This window comes from Gracilinanus agilis, chromosome 5 (assembly GCF_016433145.1).
Source record: "Gracilinanus agilis isolate LMUSP501 chromosome 5, AgileGrace, whole genome shotgun sequence".
NCBI classification, from domain to species: Eukaryota; Metazoa; Chordata; class Mammalia; order Didelphimorphia; family Didelphidae; genus Gracilinanus; species Gracilinanus agilis.
Window position 1 is genome coordinate 145,705,908 of NC_058134.1, and position 19,965 is coordinate 145,725,872.

At 33.1% G+C, this 19,965-nt stretch overlaps 1 pseudogene; it reads right to left on the reverse strand.

Moving 5' to 3' along the window:
• Window positions 1–8,594: 8,594 nt before the first annotated feature.
• On the reverse strand, window positions 8,595–16,089 carry LOC123249972 (annotated as a pseudogene).
• Between the last annotated feature and the right edge of the window lie 3,876 nt (window positions 16,090–19,965).

Below are 19,965 nucleotides of genomic sequence, written 5' to 3' on the forward strand. Positions count from 1 at the left end.
CCCAAATTGGCCTTTTGTTAAACCATCTGTCATTGATTTTGTTCTTTCTTTTATTTCCCCTTTGTCCCCAAATTATTGTAAGTTTTAATCTGATTGTTTCCATTTTCCACTGGGGAGGCTAGTCTCCCAAAGTATCACAGTAGTGAATGTATAGTTGGAAAATCTTGAACCCCTAAAAACTACAGTACCTAAAATTCCTTTCTGTATTACCTATAATGCTTTTCCTTTTGTTTACATTTGCATGGTCATGTTTGTATAAATTCTGAGGCTCCACCTTGTTCTTTCTCTTTTGTTCTTAGGAGCAGGCTGGTTAGTACCTTTTAGCTAGTATTTTTTGGTTAGTATATTATTAATAAAAATTTATAAAATATAATAGTTATTAGATATTAATTTTAAAATCTACATTCTCTATATATTTGAGAAATGAATCCTTTTCGGAAGACATTTATTATAAAAAGTTTTTCCCAGGTTGTTTTTTATTTCTTTGTTTCCCTTCTAATCTTAGTTGTATTTGTTTCACATATGTAAAAGCTTTTTAGTTTGTGATCATAATTATTAATTTTATAGCTTATAATGCCCCTTATGTATTTTTTGTTCATAAATTCTTCCCTCATTCAAAGAATTGACAGGTAAACTTTCTATGATTCCCTATTTGATCTTGCTATCACCCTTTATATCAAAATCATATATCCATTGTGACTTTATATTATATATATGTATGCATATATAGTTATACATTCTCATTAATTCATATCTTAATTCTGAGAAAGAAACAAAAACTTTCAAAACAACATGGGTTGTTTAATGGAGATAAATTAGAGTGGTGTGAACACAGTGAAATGTTAGAATTTCTTAACTGTTCCAAATGAGATTACATTCACCCAAAGGTCATTTGTTTATGAGAAACTGATAATTCTTAGATCATTCTGCAGTCATCCTGATTTGGTATTCACTATTAACTAACCATAGAATTTGATATTAATTAATATGTGTCATTTGCAGATGCCGCCAGCTACAAATGAATGAGTATGGAATTGAGTGTTACCCTCAGCCTAAATGCAATTATATTTAATAAAATGCCTTACTCCAAGTTCTTCATAGTTGATTAAGCATTAATATAAATTGAGAGTGAGGAGGATGGAAGGAAGTATGAGGGAAGTCTTTCTGTAGTAAATGGAACCAGATTATACCTTTAAAAAAGGGAGGGACAAAAACAAATGGGAATGGGAAAAATATAATAGTTAATTTCAAATCTGGAAACCGGCTAAAAGAAAGACATGGAGAATGAAAAGGGTATAATGAGGATAAATAAACCAGTGGAGGGATTTCACCTACACACATACACACACATATACATACACACACGCGTACACAAATATAGAAACACACAAACCGTTTCAAGAATTTGAAAACTTATTGAATAATGACTGGGGAAAAAGACAATAGGAAAGATGTAAAACATTAATTGAAACATTTTTAAGCTACTAATTATTATTTAACATTTATTAAACTGATATTGTTATGCTTTCTAGAAAAAACAGACCTTCTTTTTTACCCAGTGAGTTCTGGGTAATTACAGAAAGAAGAAAATAAGGACAGACTACATAGATCATGTACTTAGGACAAAGATTATTGTCAAATATGGAGGGATACTTGAGTGTTTCAAAGAGAAGAAGAAAATGCAATTTTGAGAAATAATTTCAAATTAACAGCCCAATTATTTAGTTTTCTTTAGGTTTGCTTGGCTAGGCCAGTTTTTTTTTTTATTATTTTACAATTCATATGTCTGCCCCTGCCACCCCTAATTCCAGATCTTTTTGGATGCATCCCAATGGATACTGTTCAGCCATCATCACAGAACAATGCATACTTGAGAGTCCATTTCTATAGATGGGAAATTGAGATCAAATGGCAGAAATTATTTTGCAAAGTCGAAGGACTGTTCTAATTTCTGTATTAGTTAATGTCAAAGATCAATGGTATCTCTAGACATACATCTTCAGGTCTCAAAATTTAAGAACATAGATGCAGAATCCCCACCAAAGTCAAAATTAAAGATAACATGCTTCTTATTTAGATTGATTGTTACAAGTCATTTACAATAATTTCTTTCTTCTTATCATTCCTGTCTAATATCAAAAGTAAATGGACAGTTTATATTTTTTCCTTATTAGGAAGGATGAATTGTATTGAGTCATCCATGCTGTCTTGCCCATTCCTACTCTAATGGTAGATCCTTTGATTTAGAATTCCCTACGTAGGTTGAAGTGAAGAACTGAGGGTTATCTAAGTTGTAAACAAAGGACCTATTTCCTCTCTATTCCCCAAAAGCAGACAAAGCCTGAAGAGTAAGAGCAACATGAAAATCTAATTGCTTAAAACATATTAATTTGGAAAATATAAGACATGAAAATTTCCAAATACAAAAATTGATTTAAATTTTATATATTAAAACATAATATAGCAACCATAATATTCTGTTTAACCATGACACTTCTAATCTTCCTTCATTTACCTTTATTACTTTAAATGTTTCATTATCTTATTGTTTTGCATTGCTATCCTCCAACCTATTTCAAATTTTCTTCCCAGAAGTTAAATATAGAAGTTGTAACAAGAAAATGTAATTAAGTAAACAAACAAATTCATATGTTGTTCATGTCTAAAAATACATCAATTCTGTACCTTTAATGTGAAACATGTTGTGTTATAAGATCTATTATATACATAAGTTGTATTATAACCTCTAAGTTAATAGTTTGTTATTGCATTGATCAGAGTTTGTAAGTCTTTCTAAATTGTTTTCCTTTATAATAGTGATGGTATAAATTGATATCCTGATTTTGCTCATTAAATTCTCCAGTTGTTTAGATTGGACTTTATTTGTGGGATAAGTGTTTTATAGTAGTGTTCATTTAGTTAGTTACTGGGTCTCTCTTTGCAGGTAGACTCTCAGGGATTTTTTTATTGTCTACAGTTATTTTAAATGGAATTTATTTTTCTAACTCTTGATGTTGTTGGTTTATGTGAATTTATTTTATGCCTTATCACTTTGTTAAGGTGTTAATTGTTTCCATTAGTGTCTTGGTTGATTCTCTAGACTTTTCTAAGTATACTGTGATATCATTTGTACTCATTATCTTCTCTATCATTTTACACAATTCTTCTCCATTTTCTCTACATCTGCCATATTTGTTATTTGTTGAACAATGATATTTGTTCAAAATTATATTTGTATGCCATAATTTGTTTAGCCATTCCTAAATTAAAAAGGTCCCTCTAGTTCTTTGCTTTAACAACAACAAAAATAAAATGCTGCTTTACATAGTTTCAGACAGAAAGACCTTTTCTCTTTATATTTGATCTCTTTGGGGTATGTGAATATAGTACTTATACCTTGCATGGAATTAAAAATTTGGATTTAAATCTTAGTGTTTCTTCATCACATATTGAGTTTTTTTCTATTTACTCAGACCTTGATCCTCAGTTTGAGTTGGGAATTTGTCCAGGGGTCAGTCTCCATTACTGAGCACATTCTTAGATGATTTGAGAAAATCTTATTATGCTCCACTCTCCCATACGTGACTGGATGTTCCTGGGATTTTGCTTCTGGATAGAGTGATTGGAATAAAGTTTCCATTTCTGCCAATATCTCATCTACTTAAATATCTCATCAATCCAAAGTAGGCATTGGCTTTGACTTGCATCTGTCTGTTCTTTTTTACTTTTGTCAATTAAAATGTGTCTCTTTTCCCTGCTATTGCCCTGATAAGGCCTTATTCGACAATGGAAATTGTGTTGGTTTTATTCTTTCTTCAAGGGTCTCTGGCTTTCATGCCTAAATGGTGAGATGACCTAGATGTATTCTTATGTAGCTCTGTGTTCTTATGTAGCTCTGAGTGCCCAAAGGAACTTTCTGGACATATTTCCCTTTTCTGTGACCTATCAGAAGCTATTCTCTTCCCCCACTACATCTTCATCAGGCCAAAATAAAGATGTTTCTGTTGTCAAGCCATCTTAATGGAAGCTTCATTTTGCTTCAATGTACTCCTTCTATTGGTTTCCATAGGATTCTGGATGTCTTCTTGTGTAGTCATATAGTGGATGGAGGAGCTTTCTTGTGTTTCACTTCAGTCTTTAAAAACCTTTTCTGTCAAATATTTCTTTGGAACTTTTGAGGATGTTTATTGGAGACCTAGGATTTTCAAGGACCTTCTACATCACTATCTTATCAAATACTTCCCTATAGCTGTTAATTCTAAGATGAAAGATTAGTTAAAACCAGGCTGGGCAACTCAAACAAATACATAGTAAATGTCGGCTATGGCATGTTATTCAGCTAGTCTTAAAGAAAATAAAATAAGATAAATATTACAAAGAACTTGAAATCTCATAGGAGATTGTGTGTAGGGATCCCTGTATTAGTCAAAATCAATAAGGGAAAGTGAGATAACTACAAATAGATGGAAGAGTCAGTTTTACCTGAGGATGAGGAGGAAGGGAAGTAAGTATTAGGGAATGCTTCCTGGAGGAAAAAGGGCTTGATTATACCATGAAAGAAGGGAGAGATAAAAACAAATGGAGATGGGGAAAATAAAGTAATTAATTACAGATCTGGAAAATGGCTAGGGAGAAGTCATAGAGATTAAATAAGGGGATGATGAGGCTAAATAGAAGATAAATAGGGAGCTGAGGACATAGAAAGTTATAGTCTTCAATTACCTTGAATTGGCATAAAGATTTAATATAATGGAGATCTTTCCCATCTGGTATCTCTCTTTAGAAGTCTACATAAGAGATTCTTTAAGCATAATGTGATATATATATATACATATATATATATAAACATATATATGTATACATATATTGGTCCCCAATTTAAAAAACCCCAAAGGCCCATATATGCAGATATATATGTGAATATTTATATATATATATATATACACACACATACATACATACACACACATATATATATATATATATATATATATCTTTCTAGGAAATTGCTACAGAGACTTTTCATAACCATCATGTTTCAAATATGTGTCTCAATCATAGGCATTCTAATTTAAAAGTCAACCCACTCAGTCAGAGGGTATCTTCCATTTTTTTAGAAGTAGAATATGGAAGACTAAACATCTAAAACAAACCTTTAATAAGCATAAATACTTATTTGTACTGAAAGGAATGATGAAATGGAGGAATTCCATGGGAACTGGAAAGAACTCCAGGAATTGATACAGAACAAAATNTACACATACATACATACACACACATATATATATATATATCTTTCTAGGAAATTGCTACAGAGACTTTTCATAACCATCATGTTTCAAATATGTGTCTCAATCATAGGCATTCTAATTTAAAAGTCAACCCACTCAGTCAGAGGGTATCTTCCATTTTTTTAGAAGTAGAATATGGAAGACTAAACATCTAAAACAAACCTTTAATAAGCATAAATACTTATTTGTACTGAAAGGAATGATGAAATGGAGGAATTCCATGGGAACTGGAAAGAACTCCAGGAATTGATACAGAACAAAATGAGCAGAACCAGGACAACATTATATACAGAGACAGATACACTGTGGCACAATCGAATGTAATGGACTTTTCTACTAGCAGCAATGCAATGATCCAGGATAATACCAAGGAACTTACGAGAAGGAACACTATCTACGTCCAGGGAAAGAACTATGAGAGTAAGAAACACAAAAGGAAAACATATGATTGAACCTGTGATTTGATGGGGATATGATTAGGGTTTTGGCTTTAAATGAACAGATATGGATAATATAGAAATAGGTTTTGAAAAATGATACATGTATGACCCAGTGGAATTGCTTATCAGTTCCAGGAAGGGGGAAGGAAGAGGGGTGGGAAAAATTATGAATTATGTAACCATGGGAAAATTTTCATAATTAATTAATTAATTAATTGATAAAAAAGAAATATTTATTCAAAAACATTTTATAGCATGGTTGGTAATACTGAATATACATTTAGCAGCAATAGTTGAAGAAAGAGCAAAGGAGGTCATAATAGTTGTACTCAAATATTTGAAGGTCAGTCATCTGAAAGAGGGATGATTTATTTGTGTAACTCTGAACACTGAATTAACACCAATGAATAGACATGGGAAAGAGATTTTAATTATTCATGAGAAATTCTTGTTATTTTTTAGTCTTAATATATTACTGATATTACTGATATCTAATTCCCTGTGAAGCCTTTTGTGGTTTTCTTGGCAAAGGTATTTGAGTAGTTTGTATTTTCTTTTCTAGCTTATTTTAGAGATGGTTAACCTGAGGCAAAGGGGATCAAGTGACTTGTCTAGGTTCACTCAGCTAGTATCTGAGGCCATATTTGAGTTACAGTCTTCTTGACTCAAAGCCCATTGCACCACCCAACTGCTCTGCATAAGTAATAGCTTTTTCTTTAAAAAATCAGAATTAAATTTGGAAAGTACCTTGCTTTGCTTCAGGGAGTTCCCTTTCACTGGAAGTATTTAAGTAGAGGCTAGATTACAATGTCAGGGATATTATAGAGGAAATTCCTATATCAGATGTTAATATCATAGCTTACATTCTAAGGTCTACAAAAGATTCAGGAAAACAAACAAACAAACAAAAGACTCACAAAGCTACAGGAAAATCCTAAAAAAGAAGACATTTATCTGAACAGACCTTAAAGGAGACTTCTTATTCTTGAAGATAAGCACTGAAATTCTATCTGCATTAGCTTTGCAAGCATTCTTATCTGAAAATAGTCTAGTGAAAAACCTTTATCTTTATTTAGATGGCAGCAACAACATTTGTTTATGGGAATGGGAGTAAGGTCATTAGTAGATGGTTTTGAGTAAAGGGCAAAGGAATGTAAGTGACTGTGCTTTGGGTAGAATGGAGACCAATTTTTAAGATGGAATCACTTACATCAGATGGAACAGATGAGATACATGTTCTCCCTTCTCTTTGCCTCCAAAGAAAATGACATGCAGCCATTCATACTGTACTACCTTCTAACTTTAAAATTCTGTGATAACTTGCTGAATTTTCTTTCTCCTTACAGTATACCCAGAAATGTGTGTCTCATTGCTGTGAGTACTACTTCTATTGGTATGGCCTGTCTGTGCTATTTTACCTGATATAATCACTGTCCAAATTTGTCTTTAAATTTTCTACTAAGGAACATGCTCTAAACTTGATTCATTTAACATTCTTGAGATACTTATGAAACCAAAGTTCCTTCTCAATTAACAAAACCACTTATATACATATATTTGTACATATATATGCATATATATATGTACATATATATATATATATTTAAATGTCAAACTCTGAATATTTGGAGAAGGGAAGGATGGTTCTCCTTTGAGATTCTATCAACTCCTACTGTTTTGGAGGACTCCTGCTATAATTTCCAGAAGTAAACAATAGCTTAATCTCTTGAATAGGATAGAATACAGCAAGAAAGGGCCACAAGGAAGTAGATATTATATAGAGTAGGATGAAGAGGGGATGTGAAACTACCCTGGAGGGTGCTGTTTTTTATTTTACTTATTATCTAGGGCTAACAGATAATTAGAAAAGGTAACAATTGTCTCTCTGTCTTTTGTCCCCTAAGATTAATCATTATGGCATGATAAGGTATGGTAGATGATTTTCATGAGAATATAAATATTCTTACTCATCCACATTGTACCTCCCTCCAAATTTTGACTTCTTAGCAATAATTTTAATCACCAGAGTTGTTATGAAATTATCTACATATACATATAAGTATACAAATATATGTGCATATATTTACATCATTTGTCTATTAAGAATTCCATATCTTAGCAGTACTTTTAACTACCACAATTAAAACATAAACATACTTAGAAATATATATGTTTTGTCTATGAGAAACTTACTGGCTTATATTAGGATTGATACCAGTACCCTCTTGTTTCCCTAATAGACTAATACTAACTGTGCAAAAGCAATTCAGAATTAGTAGTCACAAAAGGCTTTCATGAGAAACAGTAGATCCCATTTTGCTAATGAAACAATTACAGAAGAAATGATGAATATATTCCTGTAAGGAGAAAACATTTAATCCCTTGGGGAAGAGAGAGTGAGGACAGGAGAAAAGGCACAGAGAACTAGAACAGGCAGGGGGTGTTTAGCCCACAAGGCAGGCACAATGAAGGCCTGGGCTACACTATTTATTGTTCATATATCATTGTTTGATTTAACAGAACATAGAGATACTTTGAGTGGGTGACATGCTTTGATAAGTCTCTACCTTTCTCACTACTACTGAAATCAGAATGCTTTCAATGCAAAATGAGTTTATCAGCATTTTCCTTAAAATCTGGTTCAGATTTTATACTCTAAATTAGTGATTTTGAATACTGAATTGTGTATAAAGAGTGCTGATATTGGAGTCAAGTCATAGACCTGAGTTTACATCTGAACTTGGCTATTTTACTAACCATGAGGGTGACTTTTGCACCAGCCATTTCACCTTCAGAGGACTCAATTTCCTCAACTTTAAAATGAAGGCTGTCAATTCTATTACCTCTTAGTTCACTTCTGGATTCAAATTTTTGTCCTTCGACTAGTCCGTTGACTAGACGAGGATGCTTCCCCTTCTGTTGGGGATGTTGGTGTTGTTGGGGAAACCATATCAGGTTTTCATGAAATTCTGTCCAATTCTACCTGAACATCTGTCAAGACACGTTTCTGGTCTGACTCTTTTGCCAACAATGGTAAACTGTCCCTGCTGCCACTGCCCCCACCACCTCCAGAACTGCTACCACCAATGCTAGGGCCCCCAGGGGAGCATGTTTTTTTAACTCAGCAAGCTATTGAAGAAATTAGCAAGTACTCCTTCACTTCTAGCACCAGCTTTCATATTTGGATCAATTTTTTTGGATCAAGAAAGGATGGGCGACACCGTGGCCACATTGGATGACATTGCTCTATTAGGTGTTCGAGGGGAACCACCAAGAACTCATGGAGAGGAATCCACTGGCTGTCCAGCTGCTGTTGGTGGTTGCTTTGCTAACTGGGACTGCTGCTTCATAAAAAACACTTGGTCATCTGCTACAATCTCCTTCTCATGAACAAACTTTCAGACAAGTGGTTTGGTTATAATATCTTCAAAACTATCTCCTGATTTTAACGTCTGAAAATTTTCATGTAAAATTCATATTTTCTTATCATTATCCCATCCTTCTGGAATAAATACTGTATCTTTTCCCACAACAACAGCAAGAATCTTAAAAGGGAATCTGTATAATTTCTGGACAACGTACTTATATACTAAATCTATATTTTTATTTTCCTTTACTGAAGTGTAAATAAATGCTGCACCATATTGTAAACAAAACTTCCTAATATGTGATTGAATAAAGTCAAAGTGTTCATCTTGGTAATCATGTTCTTTTTCCAATACACTGATGGCATTGCACTTTATGCAAACTACGAGCACTGGGATGCCCAAGTTATATGTGTGTGTGTCTGCACCCAGAGGTAACATGACACTATCATCTTTGTCTTCCTATAATGCACTTCTTTTCTGTGGAAATGCTGGGAAATCTTCTCTTGGGTTTACATATTCTTAGAAATCTCTAATCAATTTCTGTTCCATTGTTTTCATTTCCTCAAGAGGAATTTTGAGCTTATCAATGTGTTCTCTCAAAACACTTGCCCATTTCTGTAAAACTTAAAATAACTTCAAAAACTGCAATCTGTCCATTTGATCTTATACTAACCACCATTTGGGGTTTGTTTTTGTTTTGCTTTGTTTTTTTAAATGGAAGGGTTTGAGAATGGGTGGTAAACAATATACAACCCGGCATCAGACTGACTCAGAAATCCCTACCTGTTTTAGAGGTAGGGTTTTTAAGATGGTTAAGATGGTAAATGAATTAACCTGTTAGTTTGTTTGGAAGACAGATAATCATTTGTACACTTTTTTGTACACCAACATGAATGAATTCAGATTCTGTTTACTGCCACATGTGGAATGTGCTCACAAAGCTCCCGGACCTCATTTGGACCACTAAATTCTATTGAAAGTTGTGGGGCAGTCTCATCTCCCAAGTAGATGGGTGACCTAGAGAAATGTTGACCAAGTTTGATTTAATTAACTAACAGGAGAAGATGGCCTACTGCCTAATATGTAATGAAGAAAAATGCTGAGGTTATCAAAATGAAAAGAAAAACAATCTACATATTTTTCCCCTATGGCCCAGCCCTAATACTTACTTTATGTTTTCCATATTACCATGTTGTTTTCACTCATCAGTCATTTAAACTGTAATCAGTTAATAAAATATTTATTCTCTGCATCCTGAAAAAAATTAAAAGGACCAGAACTTCATGTATGTATATTTCCTCATAAACTTCCTCATCATCTTATCCACGTCAAGGGATAGTAGTGGAAAGTGTCAGTTTAAATAAAACTTTTGCATAATACTTGTAGCAAAATCTTCTGAGAATATTATTTTCAATGTCCATTATCAATCAACATAAAAGTCAAAACCAAAACAACCTTGGGGTATTTCAAGGTTCCCAACAGTCCAATTTGAAAAACTGATTTAGGCAAAAGTGCATAATTGTTTTCTTTCTCCTCAAACCCCTCTCTTTCCCCCAGGCTTCCTATACTTCCTTGCTTTTTCAAGGCTGATCTAGATTTTAATTTTAACATCACTTTTCCTACATATAAAAACATTGTAATGTGGGGTTCAAATGATGAGAAATCAGTGCTTTCTTGAGTCCCTCACCACTGAGATATAGCTAAGAGGACAAAGGATAGGGAAATCTAAATTTTGACTTTTAGTTACAATAAATTTCTGCCCTACCTTACTGTCTTCCCTTCACCTACTCTCTGCCCCCAGTAACTTTCTATGCTGGAAACTGAAGACCTCCCACAGATCTACTCAATTTAGTAGAAATACTCTCCTCAGTCTTCATGAACCTTCAAAGATGAATTGAATTTTACAGCTTAAAAGGGGATACCAAATTTAGGGTTTTAAGGACTTCAGTTCTATAAGCTAAATTTATTATGTTCAAAGTTATGTCTGGATAAAAGGCTAGTATAACATTCAAATATTAATCTATCCATGCCATTTAATGATTTAAATTATTCACAGCTGCTTGTATTTTTCTTAGATGAATAAAGCTTTCATCTAGACCGAGGCCAATCAAAATGAAAGGAATGCCCTTCTCTGCTTTTATAAACCATCCCAGTTGGGAGTTGTTTTAATGTGGAATTCCCCCTTAAATTTTATGAGATCTATTCATAAAGAATTTACCATTTGGTTGAAGTACTTTACAAGAAAACCAGGTAAATTGAGTACTAAAAACTGAAACAAAATGTTAAGCTTCCATTTCTTAATTCTAAGTCCCTCAGTGTTGTTAACTGCCACTCCCCCGATCTCTAATTCTTTCTAGGGCAGAGAGATTAAAAAATAAAATCATGATGTAATTTCATTTATTTTTTTCTTGATTTTCATTAGTCTCACCCCCTTTAAGCTGATTTTGTCTTTTAAAAAGTATTGGGTTAGTTTATTATGTCAATTAGCGTTTATGAAGTGCTATCGGCAAAGGTTTTGGCCAGGCGCTAGAAAGACTTAGAAGATAGTTTCTGTATTTTAACAACTAATGATCTACCTGGGGAAGTAGATGGGCCTTCCATGTCAGCTCTTTTGGAGATTAATGATGTGACCAAAAGGTCATCACATTCTAACTATTTCCATAGGTAAGGAAGCTGTTTTCACTGTTTCATCAATATCTAGTTTTTATAATTGTTCCAAAAATCTTTCAGAAGGAAAGGTTTTTAACAAGTCAGATATAAAAAAGGATCAAAACAATGACTTTAGCATAGTTCAAGGATATAAAATAAACCCACACAAATGATCACTTCTCTATACTACCAATAAAGGCCAACTGCAATAGAAAGAAAGAAATATCCCTCTTAGGATAATTGTAGACAATATAAAACACTTTGGGGTCTAACTGCCAAGACAATCCCAGGAATTATATAATCACAACTGCAAAATACTTTCCACAAGACTAAAGTCAGATCTAAACAATTAAAACATTACTCATGCTTGATCTTAGCTTATACATTAAACATTCCACCTAACTTAGTTTACTTATTCAATTCCATAGCAATCAAACTACCTAAATATACCTCATAGAGATTTAAAAAAATAAGAAAATTCACCTGGAAAAAAAGAAAAAAACCCTAGAATATCAAGGCATAGATTAAAAAAAAAACCTGAAGTAAGATGTACCAAATCTCAAACTATATTATAAAACAGCAACCATCAAACTAATGTTTGACAAAATCAAAGATTCAAGCCTTTGGCAAAAATAAAAAAAAAAACTTACACATTCAACAAAATCTGCTAGGAAAGCTGGAAAACAGTTTGGCAGAATTTAAATGTAGACCAATATTTCATGCCATATACCAAGGTAAAGTAAAAATGGATATATGATTTAGAAATAAAGGGTGATACCATAAACAAAATAGGAGAGCATAACAGTTTACCTCTCAGACCTCTGGATACAGTAACAATTTGTGTCCAAACAAGACATAGAGAACATGAGAATTAAAATAAGTAACATTGGCTATATTAAATGAAAATATGTTTTCAAAAACAAAATTAATTTAACTAAGAATAAAAGGCAATCAAAAACAGAAAAAGTCTTTATACTAAATATTTATCTCATTAAAACCCTTATTTCTCAAAAATATAGAGAATTGAGTCAAATTTATAAGAACTCAGAGATTTTTTTCCAATTGACAAATGGTCAAAGGATATGAATAGACTATTCTTAGGTGAAAAAGTTGAAACCATATTAAATTACATAAAAATGCTCCAAATCAGTTTTATTTAGAAAAATACAAAATAAAACAACTTCAAAATGCCTCCTTGCCCCCACCAGATTGGCTAACATGACAAAAAAAGAAAAATTACAAACGGAGTAGATGTCAAAAATTGGGACACTAATATACTACTTGGGAAGTCATGAACTGATACAATAATTCTGGAGAATCAACTGCAATCATGTCCAAAGGGTAATCAAACTGCCCTTAATCTTTGAGCTAGCAATATCATTACTAAGTCTATATCCCAAACAAATTAAACATGGGAAAAAGAATGTACTTGTTCAAAAATACACCTAACAGCTCTTTTTTCAAAGAACTGGAAACTGAAGGTATGCCAATTAATTGAGAAATGACTGAACAAGTTGTGGTATGATTGTTATGAAATATTATCATGCAATAAGAAATGATTAATTAGAAGATCTCAAAAAAACATTGGAAAGCCATGTATGATATGCACAAAATGAAGTGAATAGAACCAGGAGAATATTGCACACAATAAGAACAACGGTGTATTACACTTAACTTTTAAAGACTTGTTATCAACACCAAGACAAGATTGCAAGACAACTCCAAGAAATTAATGATAAAAAAGAATATCTACCACCTTAAAAGGAACAGAAGTAGTCTAAATGCAGATTGAAGCATATTATTCATGTCTCTATTTCTTCCATGAATTTTTCTCTAATTTAAGCAATATATGTTTTGTTTTACAACATGATACAAACTGTATCATATTACCTATCTTCTTGGTGAGGGGGGAGAGTTGTGAGGGAGGAAGAGTGGGATGGAAGGAGAGAACATGAGTGGCAAAATGTCAGAAAATTACTATTAAGAATTGTATTGACATGCAATCTGGAGAAATAAAAATATTGTTTAAGAGAAGCCAGATATAAAAATATTGAGAGTATTTAGATGAAAGAGATGTCTAGAATAAGTAAATTTAAAGAGCTTGAAGCACACCCATTTTTGTCTCTCTTAAACAGATCAGATGGAAAAGCAATAACTTTTTAAAAAAGAATAAAGAGAAAAAATGTGGAGGTTTATAGACGCAGATGTCTCTAAAGCTATGTTAGTCTTAAAGAAAAACTGAGACAAGTTGGATGGCTGGCTTAGGGAATTGAAAGCAGGAACAATTGCAAGAAACAATGGAAAGATATTAGCTATAGAGTAAGAGGATCTGGGATCCAGTTTCACCACCAACCCTTAAATTACTTTCAATTCTAAGTTCATATAAGCCAATTGAAAAGACAAGTTGAGAAAATTATATTTATAAAGAGTAGTTAGTTAACTATATCGAGAAGGCAAAGAAAAAAAGGCAAAATCCAATAGTCATAAAGACATCAACAACTAGGTTTTAGTGGATCTTCCAGGTTAGAGTCAGCAAACAGAAAAATACAGTGCTCAGTGACCTTCAGGCAGTCAAGCTGAAGCACTTAATTTTGAACTGAGGTTTTGGCAAATTTGTTTCCAGGAAAAATCTCCTGAGCAGGAAAAATGTAGAATTTTGCTGGGGCCCTTAGAGAAGGGAAGCAGTGCTAAGGAGCCAAGTTGAAACAAATAAAGACAATGCTTTTATAAAGAGTCTATGGCAACTCAGAGGTGGAAAGCAGAGAACAAAGATTTTAAAATGAAATAATTCTTATTAGAGTTACATCAGTGGCAATATATTCAACTCTGATTATCATAAAATTTGAGAGCTTGAAGAATCCCTTAAGTGATGAATTCTAACTAGGAGGGAATGACCAAGTCTAGACTTCTTCCTCTTTCATCACTTAGTGTAACGCTCTATAAACAGGGAACAATGAATAAATGCTACTTGTGCTGATATATATTTTATTAATGTATTCATGTTTCTTTCACCCTTATGATAAACTACAGTATTCTTTATTTGATTAAAAAACTAGTTTAAAGGACAATTAATATGATGCTATTGAAAATAATAACAGTAGCTAGCTTTTATATATCATTTTAAACTTTACAAAATGCTGTCGATAATATTTCTTTTGAATGTCAATTAAAATAGTAGCTGAATTATGTAGGATTTAAGTTTTTAAAAAGCCCTTTTTCTCTATTAACTCACTTAATTTTTATAGGTGAAAAAGCTGAGGCTCACTGATGTTATTTGCTTTACCCATAGTTGAAGAGATATCAAGCATGAAAAGTGAGATTTATTCTCAATTTTTTACTGATTCCAGTTCCAGTGTTTTTTCAGGAATAACAAAAATAATTTATCTTGTCCCTCACAGGTCAAATCCATAAACAAAGTCTTTATAAGTGAAATTTTCTTTAGGTGTCAACATGATATTGCTCTCTGTTGAGTCATTTCTGACCTCTATGCAACTCTATTCTTTGAAACTTTACCTATCCAGGGACCATAATTGAGAAAGAACTAATCTCAGAACCAGGAAGATTTGGATTCAAATCAAACCTCTGAGACATACTGATAGGGAATCATGGGCAAGTCATATAACCACTTAATGTCACTCAGTGCTCTAAAATTTGAGTTCTAGAGAACTTGCCCTTATCTAGTGGAGAAGGAGCTTTTTTATCCCAGAATTCCCTGTTACTATTTACAATTTACAATTTTCATTCCTATCACTTTCTTACCTATCTGGATTGCAACCAAAGACTTCAAAGACATTGCCACTCCTTATACACCTGGACTCCTAAAATAGACAAAACCAATGTCAGAAAGCCCACCCCCCAAAATATCATGTTGTTCTTTATGGATCACCCCTTTACTCAGGCCCCAAAACAAAGATTGGTTGGGTCCAGAAGGAATAAGAGCCCGTGAAGTTCTCTCTCCCTCACTGACCAGGCCAACAGTTTTGCCCAGATTTCATCTAGAGTGTCCAAAAGGATCAAACTTTCCATCCATATTTGTCAATCTTCCTGTTATCTCACTTCCCTTTTATTCTCCTCCTGACTAGATGCTGATCCTCAGTTACCAACACCTGTGGACAGAAACCCAGAGCACCCCTTCTGCTTTTTCCTTGGGCTTTCCCTTGCCTTCCCTTGCCTTCCCTTCCCTCCCTCCCAATGACGGTAGGTTGGATACATCATGACCCACCTTTTTTTTTTTCCCTTCCCAGGGTATATGCCTGTCAGCTGTAATCCTTCTGGCAAAGAGGAAAGGCCATTAGTCTTTATCCTCTCTCTTGCAGTGACACTCTCCGGACCACTATACATTGCTATTTGATTGAGCAATACACACTAAGGACCTATGGACCTTGCCAATTAATTTTACTACAGATGAGTCCCTTAGAAGCCTGTCCTTTCCCATTCATGTTGTCTGTCTTAATTAAAATGTGAGCTCCTGGAAAAGAGCTATTTTGCTTTTCTATTTGTATTCCGGTGCTTAGCAGAGCAGTTGATACACAGTAAATGTTTAATAATTATTTCCATGCATTCATTTTTGTATTTATTCTAATCGTAGCATGCTTTCTGCCCTGCTTCCTACTTCCATAGTAGATGAGGAAAGGATTAGAAAGAGGTTATGGATGAGTAAACTTTATGGGAATATAGCCTAATGAGGAGAAATAAATTTAAAGACATAAAATATGCAAACTTTTTAAAAAATATATCAATATTCTGAGAACATTGGTAGCCCTAAGGACATCATTGTATTAAACAGCACAATAGTTATCATTCTTGTTCATAATGATGATCCTGTATCATTCAGAAAAACTTAAATTGTCCTCATTATACTCTAAAAAATCAGGAAAGCTTATAATATGTTTTAGATAACTAATTGTAAGTGGTTACATTATTTTTAGAGGTGCCTAGAAAAGTAAGCCATCGTATGTCTGGGAAATGTATCTATCCAGGTATGCTTACTGGATGTTTAAGATAGGTGAGTTATTGTCAAGAATAGTTATTTTCTTTCTACAATGTCCAGCAGAAGAGGAATGTTCTTTAGATGATAAGATACTTCAGACTGTGGCTCAGACAATTATTATCTGTAAAATGGATACACATTGGTGAAAGGAATGACAAACCACTCCAGTATTTTTGCCAAGGAGACTCCATATCCATGGGGTCACTAAGAGTTTGACATGACTGAATGACTGAACAACAACAATAGCAATTCCTGACTAAATTGAGCCCCAGAAAATGATGTGTCTTCTTCAATAAGACCCAATACTATTAAAAAAGGATAAGCCTAATAATCCAGATGAGAAAAAATAAATAGATGAAACTATCAAGCAATGAAGAAGGATAATTAGTTGCAACCTAAAGGAGGAGACTAGGATAGATTTCACTTGGGAAATATGTTAATGCTTTTAATGATTGAAAGTGCTCCTTGATTCCAGGACACATCTCCCCTCTCCAAAAGAAAATCAGTTTGATTAAACTAGTATGTTTTTGCCAAATAAGTTTTATTGAGTTCCTTCTTTATGAAAGGTACTAGTCAACTAAGTGCTGGTTCTTTCAGTAGTGTCCTTTGCTTATGAAACTTATAACATCATAGTATCCAAAGACTTAAAATTGTGGCTAATCTATGAAACAATGGAAGAATTCAATGTAAGCACAAATAAACTAAAATTTATTTCAGTGTTGACCTGCTTTAAAGAAATAACTGGAAAACTTATTGAAGATGCGGATTCTTAGAAACGGACATTGGCAGATCCCGGGTCTAGTGTGAACTATAACAAACTGCTTTTTCCATAAATTTCTCTGAATGCAAAACAAAACAAAAGAAAAAAATTACTAGAGGAAGACTTCTGAATCATTGGGCCAATGTTCTATAGAGAATCTTTGGGACAATGTGTATAGGCTACAAAGGAGAAGAAAAGCTGTCAGTCATAGATCTATGAGGATGAATAGAATGTCCAAATCAATTAGACAGTAAATCATTCTGAAAATTTATCTGTATCAAAAACACGTCAGCTGGAAAAAATTCCAGGTCTGCTGCTTACTAAAAGCAGTTTTTATGGGACAGGAGTTCTTGACTTAATTTCACCGACCACTTCATAATCTGACAAAAATAATGTTTTCAGTGATTGAAGGAAATGTTCCAATTACAATTTAACTTGTGTAATACTAAACCAGTGGTTCCCAAACTTTTTTGCCCTACCTACCGCCCCCTTTCCAGAAAAAAATATTACTTAGTGCCCCCTGGAAATTATGAAACTATTTTATGAACTCAGAATAGAATGTAATACAAAAAAAAATGTGGCCATCACTGCCTCCCTGGATTGCTGCAGCACCCACCAGGGGGTGGTAGTGCCCACTTTGGGAATCACTGTATTAACAAATTATTTAACCACCTTGGGCCTCAGTTTTCTTGTCTATAGGCTAGATGGCAGAGTATAGAATGCTGAGCATGAGATTAAAAAGACCCAAGTTCAAATCTGGATTTAGCTGTGTGAACACATTTCTGAGCTGTGTGATCCTTAGAAAGGTACTTATTTAACATTTCCCTCAGTTATTTGAGCTGTAAAATGGGGATAATACCACTCACTTTCAGGATTTTTGTGAGGAGAAAATGAGATAATTTAAAGATGTTTTTCACATAGGAAGTGCTATATAATATTAATTATACTAAAATTATTGTATAATATTTATATAATAATTATATTACTTAACATATACTAANCTTGAATCTGGATTACATTATTTTTGTTTGTGCAGGAACTTTTAATATAATATAGTGAAATTTATCTATTTTATATCTCATAATGTTTTCTATGTCTTGTTTTGACCTAAATTCTTCCATTACCCATAGATTTGACAGGTAAACTATGTTGTCCTTCTGTAATTTGTTTAGGTTATCAACTTTTTATTTTTTTCTAAATCATATATACATTTTGACTTTACTTTGGTAGTTGTGTGAGGTATGTGTGTGTGTGTGTGTGTGTGTGTATATATATATATATGTGTGTGTATATATATATATAATATATATATACACATACCACACATCTATCAAAAACCATCAGCAAATAAAAAATGTGTCTATATGTATATATATATTATTTGCTGATGGTTTTTGATAGATGCTATTAATCAATTTGAGAAATGTTCCATATATTTCAATGTTTCCCTGGGTTTTTAATAGGAATGGCTTTTATATTTTGTCAAAATCTTTTTTTTTGAGATTTTAGCTTTTAATGTATTCCCAAAACTTATACAGTGCATGCCCAACAATGGTTGCCTAATGAATATGTATTGGCTTAGAATGAGGCCCTAACCTATTCTCCACCCCCAAAGCTGCTAATCCTTCCCACTACATTTTAAATATTATATTTGTATCTAATGTATGCTGATTTATGTACTTGCTATACTCCCAGTACAATTAGAATGTAAGTTCCACAAGAGCAGGGACCATTTTGCCTTGATTTTATTCCCAATACTTAACACAGTCCCTGGCCAAAAAGAGAACATGTAATAATTACTTATTGTCTTATTGATCTATGTACACAGCCTGTTCAATTTTTAGTTTTAAGAGGATGATTATGGAACTGGAAGTTATGGAACAACAAAGTTATGAAAGTCTAAAAACAACTGAAGCTAGGTGGCTTAGAGGGTGGAACCGAAGGCCTGTAATCAGTAGATCTGGGTTCAAATCTAGTCTCAGATATCTCCTAGCTGGGTGACTTAGGGCAATTCAGTAAATCCCAGAATCACCTAGTCCTTACTGCTTGTCTGCCTTAGAATTGAATCTTATTATTGATTATAAGATGGAAGAAAAAGTTAAAAAAAGATTAAAAGTAAAACATTTTCTTAAAATTTGCTGTACAGGCCATTACTGTTGAATTGTTAAAAAAAAAGGCCTCCCCCCCAAAATAAAAAAAAAAAACTGAAACAATTAGAAATCTGTCAATACTATCTTTGTCTCAAAATGACAATTACAAATAGAGAACAAAACACAGGGAATAAAATTGCAATTATGATGATTTTAACTGAAGAAGAAATTAAGGAAATAGCTGACATTTTCTTTGCATAGTATTATTTTTAAATGATAGCTTTCAATTTTAAAACAATATTATCTTGCTTTTAAAATGTGTCTTTCTTATGGCTAATAGTTTCTAAATAATGGAATATATTTCAGACTACGAGAAC